At 40.9% G+C, this 26,148-nt stretch overlaps 1 protein-coding gene across 2 annotated transcripts in view; it reads right to left on the bottom strand.

Moving 5' to 3' along the window:
• ZNF462 (zinc finger protein 462) overlaps positions 1–26,148 on the bottom strand; it is an 87,027-nt gene that overhangs the window by 53,105 nt on the left and 7,774 nt on the right. The window contains exon 1 of one of the 2 annotated variants that reach the window (XM_069962016.1): positions 12,085–12,162. The exons of the other annotated variant lie outside the window; for it this stretch is intronic. The gene's annotated coding sequence lies outside the window, so the exon portion shown is untranslated. Of the gene's footprint in view, positions 1–12,084; positions 12,163–26,148 lie in introns of those variants that run through there. 2 annotated transcript variants of the gene reach the window in all.

A 26,148-nucleotide genomic window follows, 5' to 3' on the forward strand; every position in this document is an offset into this window, starting at 1 on the left:
GGAATGTGTCATGAGAAAATGACCTATTGTTTAACCCTTTAAGGACAGAGCCAGTTTTCATTTTGGCGCTTTAGTTTTTTCCTCCACATGTTTAAAAGGTCACTGCGCCTGCATATTTTCCCCTACAGACCCACATGAGCCCTTATTTTTTGCGACACTAATTATAGTTTGCAAATACAGACATCATTTTTCTATAAAATTTGCTGCAAAACCAGCAAAAAATTATATGTACAGTAAAATTGGAAAAAACGGTGCAATTCCTTTTATTTCGAGGAGTTTCCTGTTTACGCCATTCACCTTATGGTAAAACTGACAAGTTGTCTGTGTTCCTCAAGTCAGTACGATTACAACAATATGTAACTTGCATAACTTTTATATTATTTAATGGCTTTTAAAAAATTAAAACCCTTTAAAAAAAACTAAATGTGTTTAAAATTGCTCTATTCCCATCCTTATAACACTTTTATTGTTTGGTCTATGGGGCTCTGTGAGGTGTAATTTTTTGCGTCACGATCTGTTCTTTCTATGGGTACCTTACTTGCGTATATGCAACTTTTTGATCACTTTTTATTACTTTTTTCCCGGATTTGATGTAAACAAAAATGTGAAATTTTGCACTTTGGTGGGTTTTTGCACTTACGCGGTTTACCATGCGAGACCAGGAATGTGATAATTTAATAGTTCGGGCGATTAAGCACGTGGCGATACCAAATGTGTTAAATTTTTAATTAATTAATTTATTTTTATTTATAAAATGAGAAAAGGGGGTGATTTAAACTTTTATTAGGGGAGGGGATTATTTATTAATAAAACACTTTATTTTTTTTCACATACACTAATAAGAAGCCCCCTGGGGGACTTCTATATACAGCACTGATCTCCCATTGAGATCAGTGCTGTGTATATAATAGAGCAATGATCCATCAGATCCCCCAGTAGACACCAGGGACAGGGAGAACAACCACTATTCAAATGCAGCTGTCAGCTTTGACAGCTGCATTTGAATAGTTAATTAGCCGTCCGCGGTGGCTTATAACTGCGGTCCCTGGCTGCACATAGCAACCAAGGACTGCGGGCTGCAGAGAGGGCTCACACCGGGAGCCCTCTCCGATCACCCTTAACGGCCGCATGATGGGTATACCCGTCATGCGTCGTTAAGGGGTTAAATTAATTTTTTTTATTAAACATATTTTTAAGAATTCTTGTTGATGCTTTTTCTAATTTTCCATTTTTCTCTCTATATTATAAAATAGTCCTGAGATTTTGCAGTTTTTATTCTCACCACTTGGTCTAAAACTAAAGCCACTATTTAACAGGCTGAGGAGAGCAGCGCTCGTTTGCTCCTCGTTCCCCGCTCGCTGCCATTACACCCGGCAGCAGCGAGCAAGTGAGTGCGGGAGGGGCCGCGGGGAGCTGTGGGAGGGCTGCCTGGGTGATTGCTAGATTGTCCAGGCAACCCATAGGGGATAGTGGCGGTCTGCTGCCGCCACTCCTATTCCACAGAGAGACAGCAGCAGATTGCTGCTATCACAGTTGCTTGTTTTTCAACATGTTTGAAAAACAAACGACTGCAATGATCAGCCGAAGTGAACGGTGTCGGCTGATCGTTGCCTTCTATTCCACGTAACAGTTATCCACTGTAACGGCCAATGCGGCCAATAATCGTACCGTGGAATAGGGCCTTAAGCTAAGATTTCCTGTTCTGTCTGCGGTGATAAGAAAAGGCTGCTGTAAAGTGATCTATACAGCATTACAGTGCCAGATGACACCTGTAGATAAGGGAGACAATAGCAGCTCCCTGTGGAATGACCTCTTCAAAGGTCACAGAGCACACTCAGTAATGTTTCACATGTCCCTTCTCAAAGGGACAGTCTGTTTATTATCGTCTATATCTATAAGGCTTGCCGTAAAGTATGTCACTAAATGCTGTTAAACACAGTTAAGGCAAGATGGCAGCCCCCATAACAATGTACAAATGATGGTCTAAATAAAATTACAATCAGAAAATAGAAAAAGAACAGAAAAGAAGAGCATGTTTTATTATTAGACTCTAATCAGTAAAAGAAGTTATATGCAACATATTCCCTTTATTAAAAAAACAATGCCTTGGAGGGGGGCACTTGAAAACTCTTAGCTTATAGGCTGACAAGAATGCTTATTTTTTAATGCATGGTGTGTGGGAGTTTGGGAGGCTGCTCTACGTGTAATAGAGGGAAGAATGAGTGCCAAAGAACAAAGCCCATTCTCCGGCATATCAGATCAGGAGAACAGCTGAATAGAAAGGCATAAGTAACACATTGTCCTGTTCAGCAGCTCTGTCACTAGTTTATATTGCACTTATCTAGGGTAGCAAAATGTTTTCAGGTTGCTACTTCCTAAATTCAAAAGGTAATTAAGAAATGTCCAGGAACAGTGGAGGTTAAGAAAGGGTCTTGAAGAACAAGAACAATTTCAGAGACAGCTGCTCATAGGATTGCTAGAAAGACAAATCAGAACCCCCATCCAACAGCAAAAGGCCCTTAGGAAAATTTAGCAGACCCTGAAGTTGTGGTACATTGTTCTACTGTTTAGTGACACCTGCAGAAACTTGGCCTACATGGAAGAGTCATCAGAAGAAAACCTCTCCTCTGTCCTAAACAGAAAATGCAGCATCAGAAGTTTGCTAAAGAACATCTATACAACCCTGATGCATCATGGAAACAAGTCCTGTAAACCGATAAAGGGCCAAAACAGAACTCTCTGGCCACAATGAGCAAAGGTATGTTTGGAGAAAAAAGTGCCCAGAAGAACACCCAACCAATCAATTATGGATCAAACATGATTTGTACGCCTCCATTAAAATCAATGGAACCAAGTAACAGAGGGGAGGGGATATGGTGACACTTGGGGGCAGCAGGCCCGCCTCCAGTGCATAGAGCTAGGCCAATGCATAGGAAACAAATGGCGCTGAGCCCGCAAACCGGGCAGCATTTTAAAAAAATGACCACGCTACTGGGATCCCCGTGTTGGTGCCGTTTGGCTACTGTAAATTTTACCACAACCAACACAGTCCCCTGATCTGAACATGATTAAAAACTGTAGTTAGACAAAAACCTAAACAAAACTGTGTATGCAAGACGGCCCAGGAATCTCACAGAACATTGAGACTTTTGCAGGGAAGAATTAGGAAAATCCCTTAAATAAGAATTAAAGAATCTTGGCTGGCTACAAAGGTGGTGCCACTAGGTACTAACTACTGTATGTACGGTGGTCAAAGTTGTTGTTTGGGCCCTTTTCTTTTAATAAAATTAGCACATGACCTGAACCTATACTCAGTAGTCTAATAAATCACATTTCATAGAATGGCTCAAAAGAATGAATGGTGCAACTTCCTGGAACACATACTAGAATGACACAGCCACTTCACGCTCGAGAGAAAATTTCATAGTGTCCACCACTTCCTGTCAATTTTTGGTGACATGGGCCAAACCAGGTGGACAGGAAATCAAACTCTTCAACAATTCTCTGAATAATATGGAAGAATTATTAATATATGAACCTCATAAATTACATATGTCTCAATGGTTATGTTTCTCTGTATTTCTATTTATTTTCAGACACCTTGGAACCATAACATAGTCCCAAGCAGTACTCACGCAAGTCTCTATACAACATTTAGTATTCCTCACATAAAAGTAACATTAAAGAGAGGTGAGGATGAATACAGTTGTTTTCTTTTTATTTTACAGCTTATGTTGCTCCTCTTTTTAAAAACAACCTTCAGACAACTTCTTTAAAGGCAACTGGTCACATACCATGTATAATCTCTTCTGGAACTTGTAGCTGCCAGGCTGCCGGGCACAGCAGTTGGACACTGTACCTGGTCGTCTGCTGCAAGGCAACAATTTTAAAATTATGAACTTTAACACATTAGTGTGTAGTCCTCCTAGCTACTTAGGCTTGATTGACACACTGAGTGCTGGGAACTTCATGCAAAGCCTGGCACTCAGGGTGTCAATAAAGCCTAAGGGTGGTATTACACTGGACAATTTTTCAGCGATTAAGACTAAACGATCTTAAACATCCGCTATGTTTAACAATCTTAAATCATTCACCCTATTACACAGGATGATGAACGTTACTTACAGTCCTTATTGCGCTCGTCATTTCCTGGCTGATAGATCAGGGAACGCCCATAGAACGTGTTATTACACTGAACTGGGTTTGATCAATATGTGAAGATAGGTGCAGATTCTATCAAACGATCAATAATTTCTCCTTGGTCGTTTAATTGTTTTTTGAACGATAATCATCCCTTGTAATACCACCTTAAGTGTCTAGAAGGAGGGGAAAGCCTTGCAGCAGAATACCAGGCACAGCATCTGAACATTTTGCACGCCAGCTATAAGTACTGGGAAAGGTTTACACAAGGTGAGGGACATGACCAGTTCCCTTTAAAGAAGTTGTCCAATGCTTTAAAAAAAAGTGAAGCAGCATAATTTGTTAAATACAGAAAAAAACATATTCACCTTCATAATGCCTCACCAATCCAGCCTAGATACTGCTACAGTCTCCAATTGATGTTTGCTTACAAGCTACCATCAGTCTATCAATGTCCTCCATGGTCAAGTGCTGTGCTTCCGTTACCAATGCCAGTATGTATGGCATGTGAACACAAGCTGCTTGTAAACAAACAATGGAGGAGTAATGATAAAGCTTATATGCAAGATGAACAGGGAATTGAAAAAGTGAGTAGTTTTTTTCTTTGTTCTCTTTCTTTTTTTTTAACATCTTGTCCTGCCCCTTTGTTTTTTCGGCATAAGCCATAAAAACCTCAGAGTTACAGTGGTTGTCGTTTGGGAACAAAAATAGTTCTATATATATGACTGAGGATGGTGTAAGAATAAAAACTCATGCATACCTCTTATGTTCTGCTACAACTCCCAGTCTGATGTCATCTAATATTTCAAGATGAGCCTTCTCTGCAAGAACTGATTACGTATAGCATGGACATATCAATAGGGGGAATGCTAGAGAACAATGTCCTTTGCGTTTGTTCACCACATCTTCTCTCAACCGTGTCTTCATATCAAATGATTTACTAGAGTTATATAAGGTAGAAAGAAAATAAAACAGCCAGTCTATGCTTCATGACTGATCACCCCCAGTTTACTAATCTCAGAAAGAAAGAAGTCAGGATGTGTGCAATAGAGAACAGTCTACGGACAACAAAGAGGTCTAGCTACTCCACTAGTTAAAGCATAACTATTAGACTAATAGAGTCTGTTTAGGGTTCTCTGGTGTAGCTGCTTATGCTTGCCAGGTACCCTAAAAATAAAAAAAAGCCTGGCTGGCAATTAAGTAGCCAATATGTGTTATAGCATTTACAATCGACCTCTAAGCTGCCTTAATACGAGGGCATGTGAGAAGACTCACTCTCATAGCTGCATTAGGGAGTTCTGAGGGCTTCCTCTGTTCAGGATCCTCATCTCTTGGCCAGACTGGTGAGTAGTTACAAAAGAGTTGCTCGCCCTAAAGCCCTGTCCCATTGTGCATTACACAGATAACTCAAGGATTCGAATGGCTACTGTGTAATACTTAATTTCTCCTGATGTGGCACTGCAGGGTAATCCAAACACAGATTACAGCAGATTAGTAGGAGTGTCGGCAGGGCGAAGCTAGTGGTCATCTTATTGTCTAAACAACCCCGTTACGTCCCTCACACATAGAGCCTTAATGCTCTCTTGACATCTGGGGTCATCCATGGCCATTTCTGGCTACAATCAGGTACCACAGACAAGGGACAACTGGAAGAATGGTGAACAAGGCCCAATAGTAGATCAAGTCCACATCTGAGAGATGTTTCTGCTTTGAAATCTTCCTAGTATCATTTTCTTCTGAAGATAAAGGGTTATGTGACTGAGCTAGAGCATACTACAGCAGTTGGTGTTGCCACTTCCTCTAAAATATAATTAAACTCTACTAAAAGCTACTGTAACCTCTCATCTGTAATGTTCCTCTCAAAGCATATCATTCATCTTATTATATTATACTATACAGAAATATACAAGCAGCTTTCATGGTGACTTCCAGAAAAAGACATTTTAAAGATTATGGTAGATAAACTTAGAAATAATAAATATTACTTAAATAATAATGGTCAAAAGACAAAAGATCAATGACATAGAACACTACTCTACGTACTCACAGTTAACCCACATCCAAACTTTTCTTCACTGTTGTCCTAGAACCATGATGGAGCTAGGATAATTTAAACACGCTTTTTTTTTCACTATTAACACCCCAAAAAATGGATGACTGGTCATGGATACACTAAAATTATGGTACTATAATACTTTTGATGTTGCATGTCTTGGCAGCAAATGTTCAGCTAATACAGACCAAAAGGTGTGGTACCTGGAACACGAAGATAATAAACACATACTCAAGATTTGTTTGGTCTGATAAGAGTTAAATATAATCCAGCTTGCACACAGCTCAAGACTAAGTTTAACATGAAGACGACCTGTGAGAAACATACAGTATTCACCTAATCTGTAGGATACATTAGCTCCCAGTGTATGCTAATTCCATATTCCATCCACAAAATCAAGTTCTCACTAGATTAGTCTAGCAGAGAACAAGTCTGAATTTGGTAGAATAGGTTTCTACCTGTTGTAGATCAGATTACACTTGCAAATGAATCCCAACCCCAGTTCTCCACTGCACAATCCACGGCTCATTTTATTTTCCAAGGAGCAGATGATTCCTGCTTTGTAAGCACTACACAGGAAAGCAGATCATCCAGTTATTTTCCCCTCTACCCATCCCCCAAGGTTAGACCTTTCTTCTCAGCTAAATGATGCACTGCTCTGCTGAATGTTCCTGGCACATGTTCCAGGGAGAGGAGACACTGCTTCACAGAAGCTATACTTACAGCTTCACAAGCAGCCATTTTAATGAAATGCTTGCAGGCACAAAAGGCTTAGAATCTGAACAGAACAAGCCTTCAGACTATTCCTGTCTTATCTGGACCCAACACCATGCTAATGCAAAAACCACAAACACATCTTTACTGTTTTTTGGAAGATGATGTGTATTTGTGGATTGCATAGGAGCCATGAAAACAAAGACAAAAAAGTCATCAATAGGTGTGAAACCACCTGGCTTCATTCTCCTAGAAACAGGTCACGTTTGTGAAAAGATAGGTCACAATCTGTCATCTTTCATGGGGGGTTATCCTGCCGTACACAGAATGGACCTCTTCTATATGCTGGAGTCTAAGTGACCTTTGTTAGTCACCAGCCTATCTGTCTGCAAACCTTGCCGACCGACACACCCTCCAGCACAAAGAACTCAACTCAAAGGTTCTCTGAAAGCTTTGTTGTCCAGGAGAGCACAATGCCTCCAGCCAACCAGCATTGCAGACACCACCACATGTAACAATGATGCAGAACACAATACAGGTTCCGGAAACCAGAGATTTAGAATTGAGCAATGGGTTGTTTTGCAGCAATAATATAAACCATTGTGCAAAGTATTTAATTGGCTATGGCCAAAAAAGTTTTTTTTTCTTTTTAAATAAAAGGCTCTGGGCATAAAACTACTTAATGGGACCATTATGAAGAAGAGTTCATTTTATGAAATGCTATCTAAGATGAAAAATATTTTCTACATAAATGTTGTAAAACATGATATTTTATTAATGTATTTGTTTTTTTTACCAAAGAACGGAGTGGTAAATAAATGGTGCTCGGTTTCGGTTTGCTCAGATCCATGTGTCTTTAGTCAAACTACCTTTCTAACTGGTTTCTTGTTTTTTGTACCCTCTTTACCAGGGAACAGGAGCCTCATTCTTGTACACCTATGCCACTACCATGCAGGCCACACATTTAAGTTCTAGATCACCTCTTGTATAGCTCGGGAGTCAATAACAGCTCCCCATATAGTCTTCCTTTGCAATGCTTATCATCTACTGTTCTACAATTGTTAACATCATACCAAAAAATTACTAAGATTCCATCTAAAAGGTACTGCAAATTAGTTCCATAGTACTTGACAGTACAGTCTAGTATTTCCTGTAGCTAGTCCCTAAGTATCACATGCTTACTACTATAGTCTCTCTACGATGAGTGTGGTGATTGACAGCACAGCAAAAGGAAGCAAGTGTCAAGGAGAACATTTAATATTCGCTTCCGTGGGATATGGATCCAGAAGAACAATTAAGTCAACAATAATAAAGCTGGACCGATCTATGAATGGAAATCTCAAGCTGAAGATGAAAGGAAGGAATTATGGGAAAAAGTAATTTTTTTTGACAAGATAGTGTCCCTTGGACTCTTACACAGAATATGAAAAAGTCGGTCATCAACTGGATAGACTACTTTGATCATCATGGCCTTTTATATGTGTATTTAACGTTGCAGCTAGGGGATTATACTTGATGAGTACAAAGAAGTCAAAAATGTGACAAGGTCTTGAAATGTGCATATACATCTCCAAATAATCTTCAAAGTTATACTAAAACCATGAAATAAAAGGTGGTTAGATTTTCTTCACCATATGGAATATTCCCCTATGCAAAGGAAAATGGTAAGAGGCACTCCATATCTGATAACATCAGGCTCAATGCTGAATCTGTGTGACGTCCATAGTATTTACTTATGATATTAAAATGAGAATTCAACTTGTAGCAGAGCACGTTCAATGACCTTAAATTGTTAAGAAATGGATAAAACCTGTTCTGTTAACCATTACTATTTTGCATAAGATCATCAGTACCAACAAAAGTTGTACAATGTCTGTAGTTTTTAACCCTAAACTTTGAGTTTTGCTTATTTTCACTTCCTCAAAATGTTTAACTTTTCCAATAATACTTGCCTAATCAGTTTAAGTAACTCCATCCTGTTCTTTAAGCTGCAGCTTTAGAAACTACATTTTAAGAACCTCTAAATGCTTTTCTACTGCAGGTGTTGGACTTGGATATGGGTAGCAACATAACCTTTTCCTCTAATATCTGCTCATCCACATCGGTTGGCAGAACCTATAGTACTTGTTCTACAGTCAGTAGACACACCTACTCTAAAGATCTTGAAGGTGTTAGAACTATGTAAAAGAATTCATGTATACACCTATATTGTAAAGCAGTTAACACATCAAACATCATTACACAGGGTAATCTCATTAGGTTGGTGGCAAACCCCATTTCAATTAAAAAAGACCAAGCTTAGGGCCCTATTCCACAGGAGCGATAATCAGCCGAATTGCCCCATTCGGCCTGATTTGGCCGATGGAATAGAGAGAACGATCAGCCGATGATTGTGTCATCGGCTGATCGTTCATTTAGGTTCAGACCTAAAATTGGTGTTCACCACCAGGGCATCGCTACGGTTGAATAGCTGTGTGCAGCGGTGACCGACGATTTCAGCAGAACCATACATTGCCTGTCCGGGCTGCAGGTTCTTTTCTCCTGCTCCCGCGCGGCAGCATCTGCTTCGGAGCGGGGCTGCCTGAACTTACAGACCATTCAGCCAATCACTGGCCGGAAACGCTGCGGCCAGTGATTGGCTGAGCGGTCTGTCAGTTCAGACAGCCCCGCTCCGAAGCCGATGCTGCCACGCGGGACCGGGCACAGAAGACCTGCAGCCCAGACAGGTAATGTATGAAACAAGGGCTGCAAGGACATCGGTAACAATATCCTTGCAGCCCTTGTTTCACATTCATCGGGGCCGTGGAATAGGCCCAGTAAACGAGCGCCGATCTAGCAGATCGGCGCTCGTTTCCATCGTTGCTCGACCCGTGGAATAGGGCCCTTACACTTGGAGCTTCATCGTCCACCAATATTCAATGTTTACATACAGACATTTACTGATTAAGAATAAACAAGAGTCAGTTAAACATCACAGGAGACAAAGTGCATCATAGGAAAGCCCAAACCAGGAAGTGAAGAAAAAATGAAGACACTAACTGGAGCTTCAGTTCAGATTTTTTTTTTATCAGCGCCAGAGTTGTCCTTTAAGGTGGCCATACATCTTCAACAGTCTAATGGTTGTTCAGCCGTCAGTTATGATTCCAACGCGCTGCCCACCTTTCCCATACACAGGAATGCTCCTGTGTTCTCTATGGGAGGGGTAAGCCTGAACAATGGGGTTAGGCAGTGATTTTTCCATCACATCCAACCTCTAACACCACCACCCTCACCTGTTGGTGGATGTTTGGGAGAGCCCCTCAAACGGCGGGTAAAGCCGTCTAAAGTATAAGGTTTAAGGTGCATTAAAAGAGTACCCTGGGATCATTCATACAACCTCAAAGATTAATGGCTGACTACTTTGCAACTGCATACACAGCAGCCCGTCAGTCAATGTGAGGACACACACATCCTAAATACACCAGACTCATAGGCCCAGCAGCAACCAATCACAGCTCATCAATGTCCATATATGACAACATTCACAAACACTTTCAATCCATCCAATGAGTGACAGTGTTTTGATGCCTAGATAGTCAACGTCCATGAAATGGCATGTCATTGTATAACAGAGCTTCATTTAACAGTAAGCAACCATTACCTGAAATCATTGTATTGAGAAGACTACCTTCTTTTCCAAACAAGATTTGGCTATTTTCTTTGACCACCCCGTAAGAAAACCAGTTTTTGATGCTGTTTTGGATGCTAATTTCAAATAGGTTTTACCATATTTGGCCTGGTGCCAAATCGCTAAAGTTACCAAACGTGGTTACTAGACTCAATTGTGGCACCTTTTATAAATTCAGCCAACCTTCAATTTAGGCTATTCCAGTAGAATACAGTTCACATGCTTTTTTGGAAGAAACTAAAAAAGAGATGGATGATATATCCATGTGGCAACACCAACCACAGTTAATGTCTTCAAAATTTCTGGCAAAAGTGTTATACTCCATTTAGACAGCTAATTATCAGTAGACACCATTTGTAGGTACAGTAACCCGGAATAGCTAAATTGCACCAATCATGTGAGGTGTACAAGACAGTAATCTACTATTAGTGAATCTAGCTTGACTATACCATTCCAAATCCATACATCTGGCTAGGCATGAAAACTGAACATCATTGTTACTCTTCTTCCACACACTAAATAAGAGATAAAATGAAAAAGCTTGCTCAATAATTACCTGGAAACCGATGCCCTGTGTTTATTATAAAATAATTCAATGACTGTTCTCACTCGAAACATATCGTACAATGGGGCTGGTGTGCTGTCGGCTATAATAAGTATTAAAAGCTCTACTGGATCTGATTTGATATCAATTTGAAGATGCATGCTTGCACTTAAGGTGCCCAGAGTGATTGCAAAAAGGAAAAAATGATATTGGAAGTGTTCTCTTTTTCACTGTGCTGGGAAACAGACTGAAAAGCTTATGTGTCATTTCTTCAGCTTCGGCTTCTCTTTTCCCCCATCAATGAGTGGTTCTGCACTAGCCATAATTTGAGACGAGCTATTAGGATTAAGATGCTTCAAACTTACTGCAGAGCACAAGACTGAGCCGTGTGGAAGAGGTTTCTATCTGCTGTAGATCAAATTACAGCAGCACATGAAGCCCCACCCTATGTCTCTTCAGCACAGTCTAATACATCTCAAACGCTTTTTTTTTTCCATGGTGTAGATGACTCCTGCATTCTAACCACCTCTCAGAAAGCAGATCATCCAGTTTGCTTCCCCATCCCCCAAGCTTAGACCTTTCTTCTCAGCTACAGGAAACACTGCTCTGCTGAATACTTCTGGCACATGTTCCAGAGGCAGAAGATACAGAGCTTCATTAGAAGCAGCCATTTTACATGCAGATCTTCTACACAACATGGCTTCAGACCATTCCAGCCTTATCTGGACACAGCACACTGCTCATGCAGAAATGCCTAACACAAGTGAACTCATTGAGGAGTAAAGAAGAAGGACTGACGCATGTTCTCAGGAAGAGAAACTGTTTAACCTTCTCTAGGAAGACAATGTTTAAAACACAAGACTGAAGCATGTTCTTCTGCATTCTCCTTCAGACATGTACTAAAAAGATCTTATGTCATTCAAAAGATCTAAACTAAGAAAGCAAATGAGAAACATAAGGGCTAACCTGAGAAGAAAACAAGTCATGTCCATATTCTTCAGCTGACATGGGAATTATCTCTTTGCAGAGTCCTCTGGCTGCTGGATTCCAAAGTCTAAATGACCTTTGTTAATCACTAAGCAGTCTGTCTGCATTAGCAAACACTGCCAGCAGACACACCCTTCAAGAGAAAGCCTTCAAGTGGCCTTTACAAGGAAGGTTCTCTGAAAAAACGCATTGTGCAGCCTTGGGAGGAAAACCAATTGCCTTCAGAAAGGAAAACCTTAACAAAACCCTTGTGGAAAATGAATTGAATTCTTCTTCTTCTTCTTCTTCTTTCATGGGTAGGATACACTGCTGGAGAACTTGTGGATCTAAATATATGGCATATATAGCAATAAAGCTGTAAGAGTATAAATTGCAAAGAGAACCACAAAAACAAATCACTATGGTCTCGTTCTGGAACATATGGTGTGACCTTTGGTTCTTGACCTGTTTCTACACCACCTACCTGCTTCTAATGATGTTCTACAGCACTTCACACACTAAAAAACCTCCAGAAGGGCATTCAAATACATAGGTTCAGATAAAGTAGACCAACTCTAACAGGCAGAACATCACTGGCATGGAACATAGACTCTATATGGATATAAATTAAAATTTAGGTGTGGATCTTTAACAATACTTACTGATGTGCTTGCCAAGGAATGAAATGTTCCAACGTGGTGCTCTAGATCACTTTGTTCCTCAATGTTTGTAAGGATATGTCCATATTACATTGCCTTAGGAACTTTGAGGACCAGTGATCCACAGATGAGGTGTAAATTTTACTCGTTTTGGTTGAAATACTCCCAAAATGCCTTCTAAAGATGTTCATAAGGGTACATAAGCCTATCCAAGGCTTCTATTTGGTATAATGCTAAATAAAGGTAATTCAAGAAGTATTCCCATGTAAAGAATTTATCTCTTATCAACAGAACAGGGGATTATAAGCTGTGAGTGACAGTCTGACCACTGGCACAATGGAATAGGAAGAATTTGTTAAGTGCTCTGTTCATTGTCTATGGGGTCACCAAATACTGCTGAGATTAGTGGAACACCACCAATCCTGTGAATAGTGGCTAACTTTTTTAGGTGGGAATACCTCTTTATTAACATAGTTGGCTATGCTAATCCATACAGTGGTATACAGTAAAGAAAAAAAACCTTCACTATATTAAGTCATATAAATGGAACCTTCAGGTGGTCGTACACACTAGACAGAAGTAGGATGAAATTTGAACAACAGTTGAGCAAACGTTCCACCAATGTATCCATACTTATTCTAGTCTATAATGGGCATTATAGTTGTTTAACTGGGCAAAGGACATATGATCTTTTTGGGAATGTTCTGAGAAAATTATTGCGTGAAAGAGTGTTTTAGGACAAAATAAAGGTCTTTAGTTTTATCAGTCAAAAGTTTTAAAGAACACAGATGCAGTATAAAGAACAATAATATGAATTAACCCCTGGCTAGCCAAGGTGGTGTGAAGATTTGGTATTCTCTACAGGCGGTGGTATCATTTAGTGATCATCATGTGATGCTTTTCTATCAGCGTGAGGTTGCTCACTGGCCCTGCTGTGCAGCATGATCTCGCTTGATCGTGGTCTTTTTGCAAGACCATGCTGGATGAAGACATTGGAGCAGCGAGGGTAGAACTCTTTGGTACCAGCCTCTTTTACCTACGAGTCCTGAAGTTGCCACTCCAATGTCTTAAACCAGCATGGTCTGGAAAGATAACCTTAATGACTGTCGCAAGAAAACCTTGGTTGAAACCAATCATTTACACTAAGTTGAATGTGTATGGGTAACTTTAGACAACATGTCTTCTACATATACTGTACTTCAGTTTTACAGGAAAATCATAATAAAAGTAGGATGAAAACATAGCTTAAGAAACAGTCATCATGTCTTTCTCTTGTACTATCATATTATTTTGTGTACTGTCTTTGAAGTACAACCAAAGGGCTATATTTATACCACCTGGCCAGTCTTCCTTATGCAGAAATATTATTTTATGATGTAATTCTGACACCAATTTGTGACATAACTGTAAGATTACTGCAATCAACTGCTTCTGTTCTCAAACAGTTACAACACCACAAAGTTTAGAATAAATATAATCTTCAATGCTCTGTTCAAAGGGAACTAACCGTCTGTCTTAAGCCCTTATTACAAGGGGCGATGTGGAGAGCACTGTCAGGTCAGCGCTCACTTGCTCCTCCCTGTCAGATCGTCCAGGCAGCCCATAAGAGACAGTGGTGGTTTGCTGCCACCGCTCCTTTTACACGGAGCGATGGCAGCAGATCATTACCAGGCTGATTGTTGGCATTTCAGCCTGTTGAAAGACAACGATGTACATGTTGGCTGATCGTTGTCTTCTATTGCACAAAACAATTATCATATGGTGGAATATGGTTGATAATCACTTTGTGTAATAAGGCCTTTCGACTTTCAGCCGATTTCTCTTTAACTCATTCCATACCTTGAAGCTCTGACTGTTACAAACAGTGGCAAGGGACAACGCTTATCCAGAACTTATGATTAATATAGACTCACCCGATGTGTGTGGGTATGGAAATGATTCCTACCCACTCCACCTAGATCCACGTTAGTATTACTTAAACTGGTATAGGTTCCCGTTCCAAAGAACATCCATAATCGAAGGGCGCTCAAACAAATGCCTGGGGCAGATATCCACGGTAGAGGAATGGGGTAAAACAGAAAAAAACAATAGCGCTCAGAAACCTAAGCCAATAGGTACATGCTCTGACTGTTAAGATTTGATTCTATATAAAAGCAAAAGCTTATCAAGGATTCAGTGCATTGGGTCTAAAATTACAGGCAAGGAAATCAGACTTGAGAAAAAGGAGACTATTAGTGATGAGTGAGCATGCTCGAGCATGCAATCTCGCGATACTTGAGAAAATCTCATCATCCGTTTCCTGTAAGTTTGGGCGCTGTTTCTCAGCCAATAAACATGCAGGAGACTCTTTGGTACATCCTGCGATCACGTGGGACCCATACATGTCGATAGCAGAGATTGGTTGGCCAGATCAGATGACTCAGCCATATAAAACGCGCAGCCGGCAGTACTCGCTTCAGACGCATGCTGTGAGAGATCAGGGACAGAGCTGCTGCTTCTCAGTGAGAGTGTCAGTGTAGGATTTAGCGTTTCAGTAGGCAGGGAATACTAGCAATACAAACAAACAGCCCTTTTCAGGGCTTCAAATCGTTTTTTAGGTTACAAACCCACTTGCCGGATCTGCAGCGAGTCCCCTCGCTGCGTATTTGCAGCGAGACTCGCTGCGGATCCCGACCCTATACTTTTAATGGCAGACAAACACGCAGCAGGGATGTACATCCCTGCTGCTAGTTTGTCCGCAGCCCGCCCCGTTAAACCCTCGGCCGCCGGAGCTAATACTTTACCTGATCCCGTCTCTGGCTTGCTTCAGCAGTTCCCAGTGTCTTCAGCAAGCCAGAGCGGGGACCAGGTGAAGTATATGCTCCAGTGCTGCTACCACGATTTCAGCAGCACACTGTGGTGATCGGCTGCTGGCAGAAAGGGGACATTAGGTGTTGCATACAGACCCCTAAGAAGTGCTCAGTGTACTCTTTTTTTTATTTTAGGGCTGGTGGTCCTGCTGTACTACATTGGATTGCTGGGATTTGTAGTACACCTGCATAGAACTTCACTGCTCATCGTAAGGGGTTATCACAGCGTGTATCTAGGTCCAGCCATTAGCTCAGCCTCCTTCCCCACAGCCTGGCCCCTCCAGGGAAAGAAGGGATTCAGATCAACCACCATGCCCCCAGTAACTCTTTTCTGGACCCTTCCCTGAGTCAGAGCAACCGGAGCAGTCGATCTGTCCTGATGCCCAAACTGTGCAGCTCACACAGTCAGTGGGTGATGAGAGTGGGGACTTGCAAGCGGGGTTGGAAAAGTGTCTGATGATGACGATGAGACCCGGTTGTCAGACAGTGAGGTTGTTGTCATGGATGTAACTCAAAGAGAGGAGGAGAAGGAGGAAATGGAGTTGACAAAAATGACGTTTAGGATACACACCGCCACAGTTAATAGTTTGTTAATGCTGTTTGTGCCATAAAGGGGAGGGTTACTATCACTTTATAGAATGATTGACGTGACTATAACTTTCATATTGACATGTCAGCCTCCTTACCCCCAACAGTTGCCAAAATAGGGCAGAGGTGGTCAGGTCGTCACCTTTTTGTTTCTGTTTGTCTATGCGAGAAGTGATGATCAGGAAGGAACAGATGCCGCACTCTGCTGAGGGCCCTCTGCCCCTTCCTTTAAGCAAGTAGGGTTAGGGTCAGCACTTCGACCCTAATAAGTTTGGTAACATGTCAGAAATTTGGAAATGATGGTTACCCTTCAGTTTAATTTGTTGGGATATATACATTGTTACTGGGTTCACACTACGTATATTTCAGTCAGTATTGTGGTCCTCATATTGCAACCTAAACCAGGAGTGGATTAAAAACACAGAAAGGATCTGTCCACACAATGTTGAAATTGAGTGGATGGCCGCCATATAACACTAAATAACTGCCATTATTTCAATATAACAGCCGTTGTTTTAAAATAACAGCAAATATTTGCCATTAAATGGCGGCCATCCACTCAATTTCAACATTGTGTGAACAGAACCTTTCTGTGTTTTCAATCCACTCCTGGTTTTGGTTGCAATATGAGGACCACAATACCGACTGAAATATACGTAGTGTGAACCCAGCCTAAGTTTGCACAGTATGAGAGAGAAATCTATCTGACTGTGCTCATGCTTGTTTGTTAGTACTTAAACCAGTTAGCACTTAGAATTGTCACATTAGTCAACTAGGGAATGGGATGTCACTATTGTTGGGTGACTGTTTTCAGTTCATAGTTTACATTGTAAAAGTTTAAAGTTCTGCACTTATCTCACTTTTCATTGGTTGCTTTTGTTTGATTGCACAGTTTGTGTTCACTTTTACCACTTTGATAGTTTAGAAGGATGTGTGCTTTCCCCCCCAAACATTTACACTATGATGCAAAAATCAAAAATCCATTTGTTTTGTATTTTTGTTCTGTTTTGTGTTTTTGTATTTCCTGGTTGAGCAGATGTACTCAGTACTAAAGGTTCCAGAATGCATTGCTGTCCCTCTGTTTTAACCAGGCTGTTGCACAGAATTAGGCATAATGGTGCCATTAGGCAGCCTCAGAGGCATGCATACATGCTGCCCCTGCTTTTTCCTGTCCATTTCCGTTGTGTTTCCATCAATTTCTGAGGTTAACAGGTTTTCACACGACCTTCCCTCTACCGAACTTGAGTCTCCTGCAAAAATACTCGAGTCTCCCATTGACTTCAATGGGGTTCGTTACTCGAAACGAGCACTCGAGTATCGGGAAATACTCGTCTCGAGTAACGAGCACCCGAGCATTTTAGTACTCGCTCATCACTAGAGACTTTGTAAGAAATTTATGTATGTAGGACACAAAAGTGCACTCTAACACTGGCATAAAACAAATGTAGACGCAGGCATGGTTATGGCATAGCAATGCTGTGGTGTATGTTGAAAACATGACATTAATGGCCCCTAACAGAATACCACACAATTTTTTTTTTGTTTGTTTGCTTCTATTGCCCTTCCATTTGTAATAAAACATAGTTTTATTGCTTTGGCTCATCTTATTCATGTATAAATGTTGTTCTCTCACTCATTTATTTGTAACCTCGTCTGATGAAAAGGCTTCTGTGCTCTGGCAGCTCACAAATATATTTTTTCAGTTAGCCAATAAAGTTCACTTCTAGAATACTTATATCTATTTTACACAAAAGTAGTTAACATCACAAAGATTTTCGCGACACATTACCACTCTTAAATTTGGTGCACATCAAGTCTTAGTGTTAAAATTATGGCCTGTGAAAAAGAAAAGGTCACAATATAGATGTCTAAACAACTGCCATGTTTTGGAGTAGCAATAACATACAGAATAAGCGATGGAACCCACCACTTTTAAATGTTTAATGTTTTACTCCTTTTCTTTAGTAAAGGTTCCACTTTCAAAGACTCCAAAATAATAAACTTATTATGTAAAATTGTTTCATGTCCAAAAGAACCACAGTAGACTTAAAATACATATAAAAGTTACTATGATTGTAGTAGAAAGTAAATTGGGAGTTCCAAGGATCAAACTGGGCACCTAGGACATAAGGGTAGGAAAATATATGACTGACTCAAAATTTGGAACTGTAGAAGAAATCTGGAAGAAAAAAATAGCTCATTAACCTTCTAGTGCCATGGCATGATTTGGCTAATATGGCAGACCGTGGCTTTCACAGTCTCCGCTGTACATCATGAAAGGAGAAGTCCAACGATTTTAAAAATTTATCAGCCAGCATGGGCAAACATAATAAACAATCACTATTTACCTCTCCCCATGCTCACGAAGCACCATGTCACAGGCTACGGGACACCACAACTGGGTGGAAAATACCCGACCCAGCTTCTGCAGTGGTGTTCCGCGCCAGTCAACGACTGGCTGAGCGGGCAGTCCATCAACCAGGTTGTGATGTTGCAGCTGAAGGAGATCCCAGTCAGGCAGGAGTCCCAAGAGCGGTGAGACAATGATGCAAATGGACGACGAAAGGTAAATAGTGATTGTTTATTATTTTCCCCCTGCCGGCTAATCGCCAGACTTCTCCTTGAAGTCTTCTGCTACAGCAAACTGCCTCCAAGTCAAAAAGAATTATCTTAAATAAAGTCAGTACCTCACATTTTCACTTAAATGTAAAGGTCTTTAACACAGAGCGTTTTCTGGCTGAAAGAACTACCTTATGGTCCAGTGTAAAAGACAGAGTTAACAGAGTAATCACCTGAAGAACAGGCAAATGCTTATTTGTTGGCAAATCATGCCTTTTATGCTTCTGTAAAAAGCATTCCTTTTTGGCTGCACCTCTCCCAGTGTAGACAGGGGATGCACTACTTGCAATAATGCAAGTTAACAGCTTCACGAAAAGCCAATGATTGTTTATGCAATTAGCGCACAACAATAGGGCAGTGTAAAGCCTCCTTTTAACAAATTTAGGTAAACTCGATCCATGCTTGTATCAGGCAGTGGTCTACTCGTGCAACAGAAGCCTTATTGTCTGACATCCACTAACAGATAGGGGGATGAAGAACAGAGGAGAACAAAATGAATGCTCATCATAGTGCCTCACATTTTGCATCCCTATGGTACTTTGGCAATAGTTCTCTAATATATTACAAGCTCATTTAAAGTGTTGCTGAAATGGATAACACCTTTTCAAATTACTTGCTAGGGTTTAAGGATATCACAGAACTGTAAACTGTAAACTGTAAAGCTTTAGAAAGTGTGTGCTAGAAAGACTATTCTCTCACTGATCAACCAATGGAAGAGTTATCCAGTTTAGACAACACATTCAATCTATAAGGGTGGCAACTTAACTTCATCCATGAAGCAGTGGACTATTTTCTTGCTAATTTGCTTCTAGATGGATTTTTTTTGAGTGATAAAGTAGAAAAATCACAGACTTTACTACTTTCAAACATAGGAGGCCTACAAACATTCAAACTGGTCCAAATTGACAGACCACAAATCAAATTTTCTGAATTGTTGCTTGATCCTTAACATAACACTTTATCCAACAATATAACAAGTTAAACCATTAAGGGACAGAACAGGGAACTTTTTATTCATTTATATGAAAAAGTAGCCATTCCTTCCATTTTTCCACTATTCTCCAGTAAATACAATATGTTCTTTAATTTTTCCAATATGTAATAATACAGTATATTTTAAGAACGTAAAGGGAATGTGTCATCAGAATATAACTTATTGTTTAAATAACGTCTTTATGTTAAACATATTTTTTAAAGAATTTTCTGTATGTTTTTTTTTCTTCTAATTTTCCATTTTACTCTCTACATTGTAAAATAATCCTAAAATCCTGAAGTTTTAATTTTCACCACTGGGGCTAAAAACTAAGATGAAATTTCCTGTTCTTTCTATGTTGATAAGAAGAGGCCTCTGTAAAGGGATATGTACAGCATTACAGCATCGGGTGACACCAGTAGATAGCATCAATATAAGACAATAACAGCTCCCAGTGAAATCACCTCTTCAAAGGTCACATCGTACACTCAGTAATGTTTCACATTTATCTCAAGGGGCAGGCTCTCTCTATTACGGTCTATGTCCATGAGTCTGGAAAGCATGTCACTAAACTCAGTCAAAAACAGCTCCGGCAAGATGGCAGCCCCCATAACAACATACAAAAAGAGAAATAAAAAGAATTACAGTCAGATAATAGAAAGAGATTAGAATAAAATACCATGTGTTAGTATCAGACTCTAATCAGTAAAAGAAAATCTAGGTGATATATTCCCTTTAAGTACTGACATAATGGAATTTAATACCTAAACTTTTTTTTTTAACTTGTCAGTAATCAACTTTCATTGACAAACCATAAATAAACAATCTCTAACAAATAAACAACACACACATTTAAAGGGGTTGTCTGGTTTTAAAAGGAAACACTTTCAATGAGATAATAGAAGGGATCTGTCTCCTCTATTCAGGACCCACATCAATTAGCATTAGCATGGGATGATTATAAAGAGTGCTTCTTGTTCTGGAGGATCTAGCACGTCCATAAATTACACCAGCAGCCCAATGACTTTAATGAGAACTACTGTATGTACCCTAATTCTTTTCTGAACAACTTGTTATCAGGGCATCCTAACAAAAAAGGATTTTTCCCAAAGAAGACAACCCATGTGACCAAATTATCCAGCAAACAGAGAAAATTGGTAACCAATCTAGATCGGTGCAACTTGCAAGCAGAAATGATAAAATAAGAGGACAAAATTACTGAATAATGTAAAAATTTTGTACACTGATGTATACTACGCAGGCCGTACACCTGATGTTTATGGTTGGTCTGTAAATGATAACATCCTAGATAACAATGCAAAAAGAAAAAAAAAACACCAAATATTGTCTTCTGTTATGATTTGTGGTGTGGGCTTCTACTGATGAGAGGTCCATCTTTGGTTTAATATTAGTAACTTTGTAACCATAAAGTGAAGAAAACATAAAAAAAAAAACGAAGAAAACAGTCTATACCAATTTTTTCACCTGTATAAAACTGCAACGAATGACCAGCTTTAAAGTGTACTTATTACAAAAGTCTAGACCGGGCACAGTGTATAATCCACACACACACACACACTACTAAATGACAAACACACATTACTGACTTACAGACACACAGCACTTACAGCTCTGTCTTCTCCCTTCTTAATTAGTAATTAGGTTGAGGACCTTCCGATCATGTGATCAGCTCCTTCATCCCTCTCTCTGCAGGAGGCTGGAAGATCCTGCTCTTTCTCTGTTTTCTGATCTTCAGCTGTTCACCCTGCACTACAGTGAGGGGGCTGAACATCAGAACACCAGGCCCCTCTCCCTCTCTGGGCCCCTAGAGGCACTGTGGGCCCCGGAACTTGCCCGGGTAAGCCCTGTGCTGATGCTGGCCCTGCATTTACCACCAGAGGTTCAAGTATCCATAGAAACAACCACACTGGGTTGGTAATGTGTGTGATCCCAACTGGATCAGAATGTGGGTTGCGCGCAGTATAGGCCCAGCGTGGTCGCCTCCATGGATACCTGAACTTCTGATGGCAAAAGTATTGCACATTTAATCTCATGAAGACTGTCTACCTGTTTAGGTCCTTATCTTTGTCTGGTATAAATATATATTGAGTTAGTTTTCTCGAAAAACTGAAAGGGCTGCGACCTTAGAAACAGGGAAAAAGGAACTTTGCTAAATCTGCAGACTGTTCTATCTACATTTAACTGAAAGAGAACCTATCATCTAAATTTCACTGTCCCTAATATTAAAGTATATCTTTCCCTAAGTCTATCTATGAAGATACAGACTGCCTTTGCAGTCTGTATCTTATGCCTTACCTACTCTTTCGTTTCTGTGTAAGCAAGGCCGGGCGCCGCCATCTTGATGACGTCATTTGCGTTTCACCGTTGGAACGCAAGTTGCGTCATCAAGATGGCGGCGCCTGGCCTTGCTTGCACAGAAACAGAGGATTAGGTTAAGTAGAAGATACAGATTGTAAAGGCAGTCTGTATCTTCATGAAGTCTATTTATGAAGATACAGACTGCCTTTGCAGTCTGTATCTTATGCCTTACCTACTACTCTGTGCCGGTGCAGCAGGGCCGGCGCCGCCATCTTGATTACCTCCTTGCGTTCCACCGCTGGAACGCAAGTTACGTCATCAAGATGGCGGCGCCGGCCTTGCTGCACAGAACAGACTAAGTAAAGTAGAAGATACAGACTGTAAAGGCAGTCTGTATCTTCATGAAGTCTTTTTATGAAGATACAGACTGTCTTTACAGTCTGTATCTTCTACTTTACCTAATCCTCTGTTCTGTGCAGCAAGGCCGGCGCCGTCATCTTGATGACGTAACTTGCGTTCCAGCGGTGGAACGCAAAGACGTAATCAAGATGGCGGCGCCGGCCCTGCTGCACCGGCACAGAGTAGTAGGTAAGGCATAAGATACAGACTGCAAAGGCAGTCTGTATCTTCATATATAGACTTCATGAAGATACAGACTGCCTTTACAGTCTTATACTTACCTAATCCTAGTGAGGCAGGAAAGTAAAACAGGAATATTTAAAAAACGCAGCTTTAAAATTAATTAATTATATTTACAAATATTGTTAAAATCAGGATTTACATCTAATTAGGGAATTAAAAAAATTCATTTTCGCCCGTGATTGGTTCTCTTGAAGCACAGTGGGGGAGATTTATCAAACATGGTGTAAAGTGAAACTGGCTCAGTTGCCCCTAGCAACCAATCAGATTTCACCTTTCATTTTCAAAAGTGTCTGTGAAGAATGAAAAGTGGAATCTGATTGGTTGCTAGGGGCAACTGAGCCAGTTTCACTTTACACCATGTTTGATAAATTTCCCCCAGTATGTTTACTTTCAACAATAACAACTTAGCGCACGGCTAATAAACTGGATGCACACTGACTTTTACATAAAAGTGAATTGATTATAATAACAGATTGTAAACATGATTGTAGTTATTAATACCAAGCTTAAGAAAGAACTGGCTCAATATCACCTCTACAGTAAACTAACACAAAGGTCCACTGAGGTGAACACGTCTATACTAAGGGATGTGGGTTTTGTGTTGAAGCGAACTTGTTAAAACTAGATTCCTGGACGTAGTGGAGTGATGGTAAACCCTTTACTGGTATACTGTAACAGAAACAATGAAGCCATACAAAGACTGGAGGCTGACATGACATTTACACTGGAGCTCTAATGTTGGAGAACTCTTCAGAATTTTCTACTTTTCTGCCTAAATTGTGACCTAAAACAACATCACACAAGTCCTAATAGTAGATGAAGAAAACAAAATGAATCACATAAGTCAAAAATATTAGACTTATATTAGACTAGTCATTTATTTATTGAGGGAAATGATACAATGTCTGTGGGTGGCAAAAGTATGTGAACTTCTAGGATGTGTCCTCATGTTTATTTTTTTTTTAGTTAGAGATAAAGCAAAAATGGTTAAATTAATTGATGGGGTGACAAGGTGTGAGTGGGTGATTTATATTAAAGAACAGGGATCAAAATCCAGTGATCACAGTACGTTTGTGGATGTGTATTAAGGAGAACAAAGGAGATTTCTGAGTACTAGTGATGAGCAGACATCAGAAAAGTGTCTATGACTGTTTCCATGTTTTCCAGGACACCCTGGGGCGACATACAATTTCGACCAACAAAACACAGTTATCACTGAACTCAAGGAGAACAGTGAAAAAAAAAAAAAGGGGCCACCCTGGTGTTTCCCTATTTATGTTCCAATACTCGCAACCGAGTGGGACTTAAGGGGCTATTTATCAGGGTGGTGTGGTGCTCTCCCTATCATGGAGGCACCCCGTGGCAACAGGCGAGAGATATCTGGCTATCCCGTGTTTTGAGACTCGCAACCGAGGCTCCACGGACTCCTGTTTTGCATATTTAAATTTTTAGCGACATACAATTTCTCCAGATGCCAGGAGTTGAATGCTGAGGGTGCACTTTTCTGACGTTTTTCATGCTCATCAGGCTCGATAGGTTACAAAACCATCTCTAAAGAAACTGGACTCCACTACGCCATAGAAAGACTGCGTACAATTGGAGGCAGTTCAATATTAGCTTCATCAAGAGTGGATGAATCAAGGACGACCGAAGATAGGCTCTAAGCAAAAAGGCCTTACTTACATTAGCTAATGTTAATAAATTCGCATTAGGAGGACATTGGACAACAATCATGTGCATGGCAGGATTGCAGGAAAAATTAAGAGGCTTAAAAACAAAAACACTGCTGCCCAATGAACAATGTTTTGTGGATGGATGAGACCAAAATAGAGCATTATATTTGTAGAAAGTAAAACACTGCATTACAGCATAAAAGCATCATACCATATATGAAACATGGTAATGGTAGTATCATGGTTTGGGCCTGTTTTGCTATATATGGACCAAGATGGCTTGCTATCATTAATGGAACAATGAATTCTGAATGATACCAGCAGATTCCAAAGGAAAGTGTCAGGACTAGAGATGGTCTGAACCCGCCGAGGTTCGGGTTCGCCTGAACCAGAACGCTCGGCATCGGATTACCGCTGTCTGCCCGCTCCGTGCAGTGGGCGGATACAGCGGGAGGACCGCCTGGCTGTATCCCAGTTTTCCAGGCGTTCCTCCCGCTGGATCCGCCCACTGCACGGAGCGGGCAGACAGCGGTAATCATTGCGGATGGTTCGGGTTCGTACGAACTCCGTACGAACTCGGTTCGGACCATCCCTAGTCAGGACATCTGTCCAACAACCCTAATCACAGAAGTCATTTTACCAAAGAATGGCTAAGCAACAATAAAGTTAAAATTTTGGGATGGCCAAGTGAAAGTCCTGATCTTAACTCAACAGAAATGTAATGGAAGGACCTAAGGCGAACAGAAACCCACCAATTCTGTTTTGTACAGAGAAATGGGATACATTCCTGCAAGATTATGCACAGGATTAATCAACAGTCAAACCAGAGATGTTTAAAGGACAACTCCCACAAAAAAATTTTTTTGCTCATTTAACACACATTACAAAGTTATATAACTTTGTAATGTGGTTAAATACCCGGCCTGGCCCCCTTCCCCCACTTTCGGACCCCCGACCCCCCACCCCGGAAGTTAAGGAATGTATACATTACCTATTACGATCGTCACGGTCCTCTTCTCCGGGGCGGCATCTGGTGACGACGACGTCAGAGCCGAGGGGCGGTCCGGGTCTTCTTCCTCCTCGGCGTCTTCATGCAAAGTGAATGGGGATGAAAAGGCTGCTGGTGCACATGCGCACCAGCAGCCTTTTCATTGGCTGGAGTGCATCACATGGCTTCCAGCTTGCTCAGCCCTGATTGGCTGAGCTTGCTGGAAGCCATGTGATGCGCTCCAGCCAATGAAAAGGCTGCCGGTGCGCAAGCGCACTGGCAGCCTTTTCCATCCCCTGGACCCGGAAGTCGGAGACATCGCTGGATGGCGGACGGCGGCGACGGAGAGGCGGACGGCGGGCGAATCGAGTGGCGATCGTCACCGGAGAGATGGTGAGTATGGTGTCTGTGTGTGTCTGTGTTTTTTTTTTTTTGGGGGTCCCGCGGGAGTTGTCCTTTAAAGGAAAACTAACAGCAGCTTAAAATGACCTAACCTGCTGTTATGTTCCCATAGGGTCCAGGACGCTTAAAATAAAGGTAATTTTCTTACCATCATCCCCAGCTCCATTTTCGTGAAATCCTGTGTTTTATCAATATTTAAATTAAGCGGTTCAAAGCACTGGGGACAATACTACAGCCCTCAGTGCACCTCTCCTTCCCATCTGTCCACCCCTCTTCACGAGTATTGATCTGGTGCTCTGAGCGTCACCTCAATATTCATGAGGAGGCAGCAGGTAGAAAGAAGCAGTGCACT

This window comes from Dendropsophus ebraccatus, chromosome 3 (genome assembly GCF_027789765.1).
Source record: "Dendropsophus ebraccatus isolate aDenEbr1 chromosome 3, aDenEbr1.pat, whole genome shotgun sequence".
Taxonomy (NCBI): Eukaryota; Metazoa; Chordata; class Amphibia; order Anura; family Hylidae; genus Dendropsophus; species Dendropsophus ebraccatus.